The sequence below is a fragment of the Dromiciops gliroides genome, chromosome 2, assembly GCF_019393635.1.
Source record: "Dromiciops gliroides isolate mDroGli1 chromosome 2, mDroGli1.pri, whole genome shotgun sequence".
Classification (NCBI taxonomy): Eukaryota; Metazoa; Chordata; class Mammalia; order Microbiotheria; family Microbiotheriidae; genus Dromiciops; species Dromiciops gliroides.
The window spans coordinates 386,466,305-386,479,182 of NC_057862.1; positions in this window are offsets into that span (position 1 = coordinate 386,466,305).

A 12,878-nucleotide genomic window follows, 5' to 3' on the forward strand; every position below is an offset into this window, starting at 1 on the left:
AATAATGGGATTTAGCAGATACTCAAAGACCCACCTGGAGATTAATCTAGACTGATTGAATCAAGTGAGAGTGATTGACTGCTGATTAGCCTACTTCAAATTAACTGGATTGTAATCACACCTGGCTATCCCTTAAGAAGGTATTGTTCTCATAGAATTAGCTCAAAGACCTTAAACTCATCAGAATTGGCTCATGGAGGGAATGACATTCACATCCAGTTGGGAGGAGTAATCTATTTAACCCTACAGGAAAGTATGAGGGGAAGAGGATAAGGAAGGAAGGGTGAAAAAAAAGGGAGTGCAGAGTAGGGGAGGGGACAGTCAGAAGTAAAACACTTTTGAGGAGGAATAGTTTAAAAGAAAATAGAAAATAGAGTAAATTTCATGGGAAGCAAATAGGATGGAGGAAATAGTTATGATAATTGAATATAATGGCAAAACATATGGTACCTACTTTGCTGGGCTAATATGAAGAAAATTCTTTGTCAAGTTTAAGGTACTTTATTTAGGTTATGATGAACAGGATACTATCAGAAAAACCTGGAAAGACCTATATGAACTGAAGCAGAGTGAAATATACTATATACAAAATAACAGCAATAGTGTAAGATGATCTGCTGGGAAGCATGTGGTTATTTTCAGCAAGGCAATGGTCCAATATAACCCTGAAGGACTTATAAAAATGACAACCCATCTACAGAGAAAGAAGTGATAGTATCTGAAAATAGATGGAAACACATTTTTTTCTTCTTCTTCTTTTTTTTTTTTTTTTTTTGGTGAGGCAATTGGGGTTGGGTGGCTTGCCCAGGGTCACACGGCTGGTGGGTATTGCGTGTCTGGGGCTGGATTTGGGCTCAGGTGCTCCTGGTTCCAGGGCAGGTGCTCTGTCCACTGTGCCACCTAGCTGCCCCTGGAAAAACATTTTAAAAAAAAAAAATTTTTTTTTTCTCTTTGACAATTCCTCAGTCTGAAGTTTTGGGAGTTTTTTGACTGTTTTCTCTCACAACCTAGCTAATGTGGGAATGTTTTGTTAAGGGCTAAAATTCTAGCTAAACTGTCTAAAATATCTAATGAGTGGTTGCCAATAAATTATAAGCTTTAGCAAGAGTTAGACTTTTAAGCATTTATTAAGGAAAACAAGAATTTGGTAAAGAGAGAGAAAAAGGCCTAGATTCCTATCTATTAAAGGGAGAGCACATTTCTAGCTCCGCTCTCCACCAGAGTCCAAAGGAAAGAGAGCGAGACTGAGCGCCAGTCTCTTCCTTCCTCCTTCCACTAGCCCGCGTCACTTCCTTTTCCAAAGAAAAGACTCCTGGTCTTGCCCTCAAAGACCTTCGCTTCATGGGTGGAACTCTTCTACAGTAAGTCTCCAGCAGGTGGCATCATTCCAATTGTTACAGGTTTCCATAACTACTCATGTATAACTGATTTTGAAATGCTTGAGTTCTAGTGGGTGGGGGGTAGGAATGGAGGAGGACTTTTTTTTTTTTTTTGGTGAAGCAATTGGGGTTAAGTGACTTGCCCAGGGTCACACAGCTAGTAAGTGTTAAGTGTCTGAGGCCAGATTTGAACTCAGGTACTCCTGACTCCAGGGCCGGTGCTCTATCCACTGCGCCACCTAGCTGCCCCCTCATGGGACTTTTAGGACAGAAGAAAATATGCAGAAGAACCGACCCATTCCCTTCACCTTGTGATATTTAAAATCTAGATTGTGTGATCACCTTAAATTAGAAGCTTCAGCACCAGTCTTTGGGCATTAAACATTTATTAAAACATACAGATATTCACAAGGAGTTTAGAAAGTTAAGAAAAAAGAGGTCCTACCCAGCCTAGAGTTCCAGCCTGGATGGGTTCTTCCTCAAGTCCTCCTCCACAAGCCTGCTTTAATCAGGAACTCTCTAGCAAGCTGATTGTGGAAAGTCCCATGAGGGAAAGGCTGAGTGACAGGCCCAACTGACAAACAGTAAATAGCATAATTGGGATCTCTGACTCAAGAGCCATCATTCTTCCATCTACCTTTGTTGCTGGGAATCAAGCAGGCAACAGATTGGATCTGTAGCCAAGGTCAGCCCTGGACCTCAGTTAGAAACCTCAAGGCTCTAGGGTCTATGCTTGGGCTCCTTCTCTAAGCACAGGTTTACTGAGAGCCTGAAGGAATAGCTCAGAGGGAACAGCAATCCCTGCACCGCCTAAACCAGTGGTTCTTAATCTCTAGGGTCGATAGGCTCCAAGGATAGATTTCAGGGGGTCTGTGAACTTGGATGGCAAAAAAAAAAATACTTCATTTTCACTAAGTTTGGTTTCCCTGGTAATCATATGTATTTTAATTTATGCATTCAAAAATATTATTCTGAAAAGAGCTCCATAGATTTCAATAGATTGCCAAAGGAATCCATGACATAGACAGTAAGACCCCTTGTCCTAAATCAGAAAAGGGAGGAGTTTGGAGGAGGAACTGCACCCAGAGTTCCAAGGAAGATCAATCCCTCATCAGCCCTTAGGGCAGTTCTTTGTGGGTAGGCTGAGAAATGGCAACCAGGGGAGGGGTAATTGTATGCAAAATCTTAATCTGATTTTGTCCCTTTCCCTCTTGTTCTCCATCCCAGGAAAACTAAGAACTTCTCTTGCTGCCCTCCTGTGGCCTCAATTGGGATCACGCCTTCTCACTTGACAGGAGACAGCAATGAGCATCTGGAAATGCTACACATTTCAACTCAGGGTTCCGTCGCTAGAATAAAATCAAGAAATCCACCAGAACGAATGTAGCACTAAGTGTCCTCCAGTAAGAGGTGGTCCCCATCCTCCTCAGTTACAACAAGATCCTGGCAGTGAATATGTGTAAAGCAGAGGGGAGTGTCAGGTCACCAGCTCCTAACTCACTTCTATTCTAACTGGCCTTGGCTCCACTAGTTGTCCTGGTGACATCTCAGGGCTAACATTCCTGAAACTGAAGTCATCCTCTTCCCCCCAAAATCTGTCTCCCTCTCAGCTTTCCCTTCTGTTTGATGGTACCACCAGAGCCACAAGTAGGTGCTACAACCGGGGCTTTGCTCTAAAATGCCAACATTTAGAGGATAATGACTTAGGGCCCTAAGTACCACCATCTTCCTAACTGCCCAGGTTTGAAACCTCCAAGTTGTAATGGGGGAAATAGGTTATGGGGTTGAGTTAGGGGTTGGGGTTGAGGTTCTTAGGAATTCATCTTTAAAGAATTACACCCTCTTGCACACAAAAAGTAGTTAGAATAAGGTGGTAATTTATTTAGGGGAAAGGGAAGGGAAGGGTTGGGGGAGGGAAACCATGACAGAAATCCTTGGACTTCTCATGGGGAGATAGGTATAAAGCACGTGGCTCAGAGGTACCAATCTCCTCGAACAGGAGACTGGCAGGTACTTTTATAGAGGACTGATGCAGGGAGGGGTGACCATTTGACTGTGGAAAGTTCCTTTAGTGAGGGAGGACCATCCCCCACTGGTGGTAGCTGGGGGAATTGGGTGAGGAGTGGAGGACCATCCCCCAGTGGTAGTTTCTCAAGGAGAAAGTTCCTTGATGTGCCCCAGAGAACTTCTGGGGTGCTCTACACCCCATGACAAAGTCATCTTTGATTCTCTCCTCTCTCATTTACATATTTATCAATTGACATCAGTCATCATTTCTTCTGTCCCAGCAACTCCCAATGCCTCCCAAAGAAGTTCACCCTACTTTCCAATAGCATTGCTAACACTAGTTCTCACCCTTATTTCCTCTAGGCCTTCACTGAGGTAGGCCTCCTTGTCTGACCTCTTCTAACCTCTTATCTCATTCTAGCTTGCAATATACTTATTTACATACCTCTCATCTGCCTTCAGATTAGAGTGCAATAATAATGACTTAGATTTTTCCAGTGCTTTAAGGCTCAGAAAATTCTTTCTTCACTTAAAACCTGTGACTTTAAGTACTACGAATACCATTATCCCCATTTGAAAGGAGTGCACAATCAAGACTCCAAGAGGTGAAGTATCCATGAGCAATCTTCTAACTACCAAGTGTCACACTTGGAATTTAACCTGTGGCTAGAGTGAAGTGGATATAGCACTGCACCTGGAGTGGGGAAGACCCAAGTTTAAATCTGATCTCAGAAACCTCAAAACCTGGACAAGCAACTTAACTTCTCTCTACCTCATTTTTCTTTTTTTTCTTTCTTTCTTTTTTTTTTTCCGGGCCAAGTGGGGTTAAGTGACTTGCCCAGGGTCACACAGCTAGTAAGTCTTAAGTGTCTGAGGCCGGATTTGAACTCAGGTACTCCTGACTCCAAGGCTGGTGGCTCTATCCACTGCGCCATCTAGCTGCCCCTTTTTTTTTTTTTAGCTACCTCATTTTTCTAACCTGTAAAATGGAGATAATAATAACATCTACTTCCCAGGGTAGTTGTGAGGGTCAAATGAAATAATATTTGTTAAAGTGCTTAGAGCAGTGCCTGACACATACTAGACAATTAATGAATGCATTTCCCCTTCAACCACCACCCCAAATCTACTGCCCCTAAGTGCTTTGTCAGCTACACTAGAGAGCAATAACCCTGCAATTTTTTATCTTTGCATGAATCACTACCATGGAACTAGTGAACACTTACTAAATAGTTGTTGGATTGAATTTTATTTGTTGAATTATTGCTGCATAATCCTTTCATTTATCTTTAATTGGTCCCTGGGAGCTCCTTCTACTGTGGTTGCTACAAATGTTTTCTACTCTCCTCAATTCCATAATCTGAAATACTGTGGTACAATAAAAAGAGAGATGATCAGAGGACTGTGCTTTGAGTCCCAACTTTGCCACATGTTTGAACTTGAGCAAACCACTTAATCCATATTGCCTCAGTTTCCTCATCTGTAAGATGAAAGGGTTGGACTAGGTGATTTTTAAGGTCCTTTTCAGCTCTAAATCTATGATTTTATGATCCCTCCATCCCAACTTTCTACCCATGACCCCACCTCTGATTTTCCTAAGACCATGAGGCCACTACATTTATCCTTCATTTCTGTTTCTCCAATATTCCTAAACCCCTGTAGTCAGGATCTCATGCCTTATTTCATCATCAACTTCTCCCTCTCTCCTGGCTCTTTCCCCTCAGCTTAAAAAATTATCAGGTTTCTCCATTTTAAAACTACCACAAACCCAGCAAACATTTCCTTGACCCTAGCTGCTTCCTCCCCCCAACCTTCTTTTGATTGCCAAATATACCTACTGTCTCATTTCCTCATCACCCATTCACCCCTTATCTTACTTCAATCTGGCCCCTGTCTTCAACATTTACCCAAAACTTCTCTCTCAAAGTAACCAATGATTTAATAACCAGATCCATTGATCTTTTCTCATTTTAATTCTCCTTGACCTCTCTAAAGCATTTAGCACTGATGACCATCCCTTCACTTGACTTCCTTGTACTACTGTTCTAATTCTGCTCCTATTCTTCTCTGACTTCTCTGCTGATTCCTATTTCTCCTCCTGCTCCCTATCATCAGGCATTCCACAAAACTCAAGTGTTTAGCCCTCAGTTCTTATTGACCGATAGGCTCTTCCTGTTTTGGAAACCCCATTTACTCTGAGCTTCAATGAGCACTTCTTTGTGAACCACTCTGGAAACATCACCAAACTAGAACTTATTCCTGAGCTTTACTACCATACCTTCAAATGACCTTTAGCAATGTTGTGCCTCGGTGCCCTGCCATTATCTCAAACTCAACATCTTAAAAGCCCCATAAACCAGATCTACCTCCTAACTTCCTTATTTCTGTGAATACCATCGTTATTCAGGTTCAAAACCTCAGTTATTTTCTCTTCCTTCAGTCAGAAGAACCTCATATTTATTCCTTCACAATTCATATACAATCCCTATTTTCCATATCCATTGCCACTCCTCTAATCTAGACTCTAATTGCCTCCTATCTACATTACCAGAGCTGCTTCCAGTTGAACTAGATGCCCCTATCTCAAATCTCTTCCCCCTCCAACCCATCCCACAGTGTTCTTAGATTCCTCTTCCTAAAATGCTGATTTCATGATGCTCAAAATCTTTAATGGCTCCCAAATATCCGACAGGATAATGGCTGCACTCATTAGCCTGGCATATAAAAAAAAAGAACTTTCTAAACTCTGCTGATGGTGACTTCTTGGAAATAAATGTAAAGGAATCAGAAATGAGTTCACCAAATAACCTCATGTAGAATATTTAAATCACATTCTATCTTCTTTTCCAAATTTACCTTTTCCACTCAAAAACTACTCCAGCAAAAATAATAGCTATTTACTGTCCTCTGAATGTGGCATGTATAGTTCCATCTCTGTCGTTTTGCTCAAAATGTTTGCTCCCTCTCCAGTTCTGTTAAGTGCTGCCTCTCCTACCTATCTACTGTCCTTCTGAGATCAAGCCCCAGTTTCTCCATAGACATCCTTGATCAGAATAGCCACAAACATCTCCCCTTCTTATGACTTCTTGCAAGGAGCACGGAGCTTCCTATAAGTATAAAGAGAGGGGCAGCTAGATGGTACAGTGGATAGAGTACCGGCCCTGAAGTCAGGAGGACCAAAGTTCAAATCCGAGACACTTGGTACTTACTGGCTGTGTGACCCTGGGCAAGTCACAACCCCAATTGCCTCACACCCCCCCCAAAAAAAAGTATATAGAGAGCCCCATACATAACATCCAGGAGTAGTTCAACAATTCAATTCAGCAAGCATTTATTTTGAGCACTTTACTAGGTGGTGAGCCCAAAGGTGGAAACAAAGATGAATAGGATAGGGTGGAGCTCACTGTTTAGTAGGAAGATAAACAATAAACAACCCTAATACACTGAGGAGCATACGGAAGTGCACCAGAGGTTCTGACAGAAGATAGGAAACATATACACTGGATTGGATATTGTCTTATCTATCTCCTTTATAGCCTGGTTGAAGGGCTGATTTCAGGTGAATCCAATAAGAAAGGCAAGATATTAACGATTTAAGAGATCTACTTCCCCCACCCCCAAACCCAAGGAATAGAATTAGTTTCTTCTCCAGCAGGCTAAGACTACGCCCCCAGCAACCGAAGAGATAGGGACATGGGGTACTGAGAAGGCAATGATTCCTCCCAATCCCAAGGACCCATAAAATGGCATAATCTCCAGTCCCTCGCCTCACACAAACACCTCCCCTCCCCTCAGAAAAGTTGGGGAACTCGCAGATACGCAGTCGCAGTCGCCAGAATCAGCGCTTAGCCCTGGGAGCTCCGAAGTTCACAGGGGAAAAGTTGTTTAAAAAGGAAGTGGTTAAGTCACCGTACTTTGTCCTCCTCCTTTCCACTGCCATACCTCCTCATCCCAATCACTACACACACACACACACACACACACACACACACACACACTTCATAGAGATACAAGCGCCACATGCATGTACACACTCTCCCACATACGTACACAGAAACTCGGCCACAAGTTGTATATATACCACGTACACAACTTCCCCTTCCACCACCACCTTCTTCCTCTATGAACGTCCTCCCGTATGGGTATACTTAAAGATAAATACACAAATACATATACTGCGCCCCCCCCACCCACCCACCCCTCCAACACACACACCCCGTAAGACTCGAATGCTCCCATTTGCCAGTCTCGGCTCCCGAGCAGTGATGAGTTAGGGGAGACCAGACAGGGACTGCCCAGAAAGCCTAGGGGGCAGACGCTAAGGGGCGCTGCTCCTCCACCCTAGTCTAAGCCCTAGAGCCTCCTTGGGGAGCGACAGAGGGCCCAGGGTTAGCCGACGGAGAATAGCAGATCGAGCTCGGGGCTTCCTACACCCTACACCTAGTCTAAACAGGGTCTCCTTCCCCACTGCCCTCTTCTACCTCCCTAACCTGTAGTCCCAAGAAGGAAAAATTGTTGATTCTTGCAAGAAATCACTGACTTTCAAGACAATCCGGTCCCGGGCTGAGCCTACGCTGGGGGCTGCGCGCGAGTTGCACCCTCTCTGGTAAGTTAAAATTCGGTGCAGATGACAACAACCCTAGATGAGAAGCAGAATACCGGTAAATCGAAGATGTCTGCGCAGCTTCAAAAGTCCAACAGAGCACAGTGTTTAGGCAATCGGGCAAAACCATGGAGCACACAAAGACCCGGAGTTCTAGCACTCACTCAGCCCTACGTTTAAAAGCACGCCAGGTCGGAGGGAAGTGCAACCTTTGCAAGAAGCACTTAATTTATCGAGTCGGATCACTTGTGGAAACGACAGAGGTGCTATTTGTATAAAAGTTTATTTATTTTTATCCTAATTTTAACAAACACCAAATAAAATAGATATTTCCACATACATAGTACAATAGAAAAAGAGGATTGTGTATGAAATTGCAGGTCGCTATTATAGATGGCTTTTATTTTTTAAGTATACTAAAAATTAAACCTTTCAAAGCTGACTTTCTTGTCGGTGCTTCTTTCTGGCCTTCCTTTGGTTCACTTCTCTACATTTTAGAAAAGGTGGGGATGCTTCAATGACCTTTCTTTCTTTTGTTTCTTTGCTACTTTATCCTGATTCCACTACATCCTACTACTACTACTCTTGGGGTTGGGGAGAAGAGGAAGATCCGAAGAGTCCTGGTAACAAATAGCATTGTCAAACAAAACAAATTCCCACATTGGCCGAATCAAAAAATGTATATTTTACTCTGCTTTTTAAAATCTATCCCTGAGAAGGCTCTCCTTTTAAAGGAATCCTTCAAGTCAGTGTTTAACCAAAGTTCTTGCCTTTGATCAGATCTGATTGAGAACTTAGACAACGGTGCTTCGATTCTCCCGCCCTCCCCCCTTCACCCGCAGCATTTGGAGCTGTAAAGAACCCAAGCAATCCAGCAGAAACACAGAAATAGGAACCAGACCCAACGCTCTGTCCACTACTCTAATGATGCCTTTGGGCTCCCAGGATTACTCTGCTACGTCTTGGACTCTCCAAGATGCAGCTGATTGTAGGAAGCATCTGACTTGGACTTGTTTTTCACCCATCTATTAATACTAATAATTTAAGCACCTACTATGTGCCAGGCACTGTGCTGAGTTCTAGGAATACAAAAAGAGGCAACCCCCCCCCAAAAAAAGAAAACCAACCCATGTCACACACAACCAGTTCCTACCCTTAAGGAACTCACAATCTAAGGGGGGGGGGGAGAGAAAACAACAAGCAAACAAATATATACCAAAAAGTTATATACAGAATAAACAGGAAAGAGAAGGAAGGCTCTGGAATTAAAAGGGACCTGGGAAAGGCTTCCTTTAGAAGATGGGATTTTAAAAAATAAAAATAAATTTTAAAAATTTTAAATCCTAAAGACAGGATTCTTCTGTATGCCCAGATCCACAGTGCATTGCATAAGGGTAGCAAAACCTAAATAAATGATTATCAAATTAGAATTAAAAAAAAAAGAAGAAGATGGGATTTTAGTTGGGATTTCAAGGAAGCCGATAGGGGAGATGAGGAGGGAGAGCATTCAGGGCATGAAGTTATCCTGGCATGAGGGACAGCCAGAGAAAATGCCTTCTAAGTATCTCTCTGCCTGTCTCCAGTCCTGGGTACTCAATGTTGTTATTCCTTGTACTTGTAGAAGGTAGTAGAGTCATTGCAGAGAGAAAGGACAAGGTGAAATGGGAAGATACTATCCAGCAAGGAGTCTACTTCTGGCTCCCTCCCTGCCCAATCTCCAGCTGAGTATTTGGGGCTGGGTTGGGGTGGGGGACTGGGAAAAGTTTTGTTTTCCTAAAAGACCCCCTCTAAGACTTGCCCTTTGTCGACTGTAGGTCCTGAAAGACAACTGTCCTACACTATATCTGTTCCAGAATGAGTGGGAGGAAAGGACTCTAAGGCAAAAGAGAAGGGAAGAATTCACATGGTAGATGCCATCCAGTATTCAAGGATTGTGTTATGATAGAGAGGATTAGATTCACTCTGCTTGGGTCTCCAAAGGGCAGAACTGGGAGCAGAGATGGAATAATACCATGTTAAGCTATTAAAACTGTACAAAAGTCAGTCGCAGTCGCCAGGTGGCGCAGTGGATAAAGCACCGGCCCTGGATTCAGGAGTTCCTGAGTTCAAATCTGCCCTCAGACACTTAACACTTACTAGCTGTGTGACCCTGGGCAAGTCACTTAACCCCAATTGCCTCATTAAAAAAAAAATGTCCAGTTTATGTGATGCTAGTCATCTTTTGGGCTGTTAGTTGTCTCCCCAACTTGGGCTGTGAGTTCCAGGAGAACAGGAAGCTTCCTTCATGAATTTTACCAACCTATATTAGTTACTATTCATCACTGTGCTAAATGCCATCTCTTATTTGTCATTGTGTCTTTCCCCACCCCACAGTACCTATACAGCAACTGACATTTGTTCTATTGACGTTGATTTAGTTTAGGTCTACTTTAGACTTTCTGGTGGTTTCCTGGGCAGAAGAATTTGGGAGGGAATCCTGAAGTGGCTAATCTGGAATTTATCCCACAGATCAATTTACCTTCTTCATTTTTTTGTTTGTTTGTTTGTTTTTGAGGCAGGGGTGTGAGGTGTTGTCACCACCTACTCTGGAAGCCCCACTAACCTAACTTCCCTTTGTTGTATTTAAAAAAGGAAATCCCTGCAATGAAATGGGCCTGCTACCACTTCAGGACCCAAGGCCTGGGCATCACACCTTTGTCATCTTTGGAGAGGGGAGCCAATTACAGCTAGAAAAGCAGGCCTTCTCTAGGAGACCCATTTCTGCTAGAAAAGCCTCCAGAGCCAATAAGCCCCAAACCCACCCAGCCTCTCCCTAGAAGGCTTTCCTAGTCACTACTAACTGTGAAATGCCTCTTCAGACAAAGAATTAGCATACCCATTGGGGGGGGGTGCAGCCCTGACTTCCCCCAAAGCAGCCTAGTTTCTTAGGAACTCTGTTCCCCCACCACAATGATTCTTTCCAGACAATGGGCTTCTAAACTTGCTGAACAGTCTTGCTTTGCGCTGCCCCTCAACAGCCACGCCTGTTTATAGAGATGCTTTGGGACAACAGGGCTAGGATTCATGAGAGCTGTTTTCCTATGAGTTAACCTACGAGTTAAGGTCAGAATCCTGGAAAGGGTGGTTAACCCTTTGCTGCTGTCTGCCTGGTCCCCAGATGCTTTTTGAGAGGAGAACCCCACCCTTCTTACTCTCCCCTTCTGGCCTGGGGCTGGATGGCAACACCAAGCCTCACTTAGATGGTTCCTCTTTGTCCTTAGCTAGCTTTGCTGCTGGTCCTCAGGTCTGGGTAAATGGCCATATCTTCCTTCTAGGCTGTACTTCCCCTTTGCTCGTCCTTCTTGGCCTCAGACCTGCTGCTGCTGCTGCTGCTGGCTGGGCTTTTTAGTGCCCATGGGGACCCGAGGGGAGATAGGACCCTTATCTTTCCTCTGGAAAGGTCTGCTCCTTCAGTTGAGGGTTTGTAATCTGACATTGTGATTTTTTTTTTCACTCTTGTTCTTTTCTCCTGGGAGGGGTGCAGGGAGGGGAAAGAGATTTGCTGAATCATTTAGGAGGAGGTGGTGGTAGGAGGTGTTGGACAGGACAGACAGCTGTGGGGCAGTGATAAAGCCGGTCTGAGTCAATGCACAAAAGTCTCTAAAGACAGGCCTAGGAAAGAAACTGGCCTAGCTCCAGTTTTCAGTTAAGATTGCTGAGCCCCTTAATATCCAGCCTTTTAAAGTGCTTCTCTTCTCTCTGGTCAGGCCTCCCAGCTGGGGTGAATAAAAACTAAGAAACTGAAAAAGCTACCTGAGAAACTAGCTTCTAGGAAGGGCCTCTCAGGTTCCTACATTGGGCTCTCCTCACCACAACCCAGGTTGGATCTGGAAGGTGAGAAAGAGGGAGGGGAGCAAGGCTAGAGAGTGTCTCTCTGTCTCTGGTCATTCAAAGGGCAGCAAGCCCATAAAGATCAAAAGATTTAGAGCCGGAAGAAACCCCAGTGGGCACCTACTCCAACCCCCTCATTTTATGAATAAGGACTCAAGACCTAAAGAAGTAAGGTGACTTGTCCAAGATACAGAGAGTAATTAGCAAAGTGGTTACAGGTAGTAATCAGCAAAGCCAGGATGGAGATCCAGAATCTTTGATCCCAAATCCAGCTCTCTTTCTACTGTATCAGTGACAAATTCTGCCAATTTTTCTTAGACTTTAAGTTCATGGTGCCAATCCTCCCCAGACCAAATGGCTAAGGCAGTAGCCTGAGTAGTGGGGTGGGGTGGAAGAGGTTAGAAATGGTCCTCACAGCTGAGACTTAATTTGGGCACTCCAGTTTATAACTATAGCAGGAGGGCAGCTAGATGGTGCAGTGGATAGAGCACCGGCCCTGGAGTCAGGAGTACCTGAGTTCAAATCCGGCCTCAGACACTTAACACTCACTAGCTGTGTGACCCTGGGCAAGTCACTTAACCCCAATTGCCTCACTAAAAAAAAAAAAAGAACTATAGCAGGAAGAAACCTTAGAACCTAGAATGTCAAAGATTGAAGGAACCTCAGAACACTGAATATCAGAGTGGAAAGTGACTTCAGATTATAGAATGTCGAGCTAGAAGGAACAGTAGGATTTGGTCAAATTAAGTAAACCAGCATTTATTAAGTACTTACTGGGATCCAGGCACTATGCTCATTGCAGAAGTTTCAAAGAAAGGCAAAAAACAAACAAATGAAAAAACCCCAGACTCTGCTCAAAAACTCACACCACAGTCTAATGGGGGAAACAACCTGCAAACAACTATGTGCAAACAAGATATATACAGAAGAAATTGGAGATAATTTCACAGGAAAGTCACTAAAAGTAGGAGGACTGGGAAAGATTTCTTACAGAAAGTGGAACTCCAGCTGTGACCTGA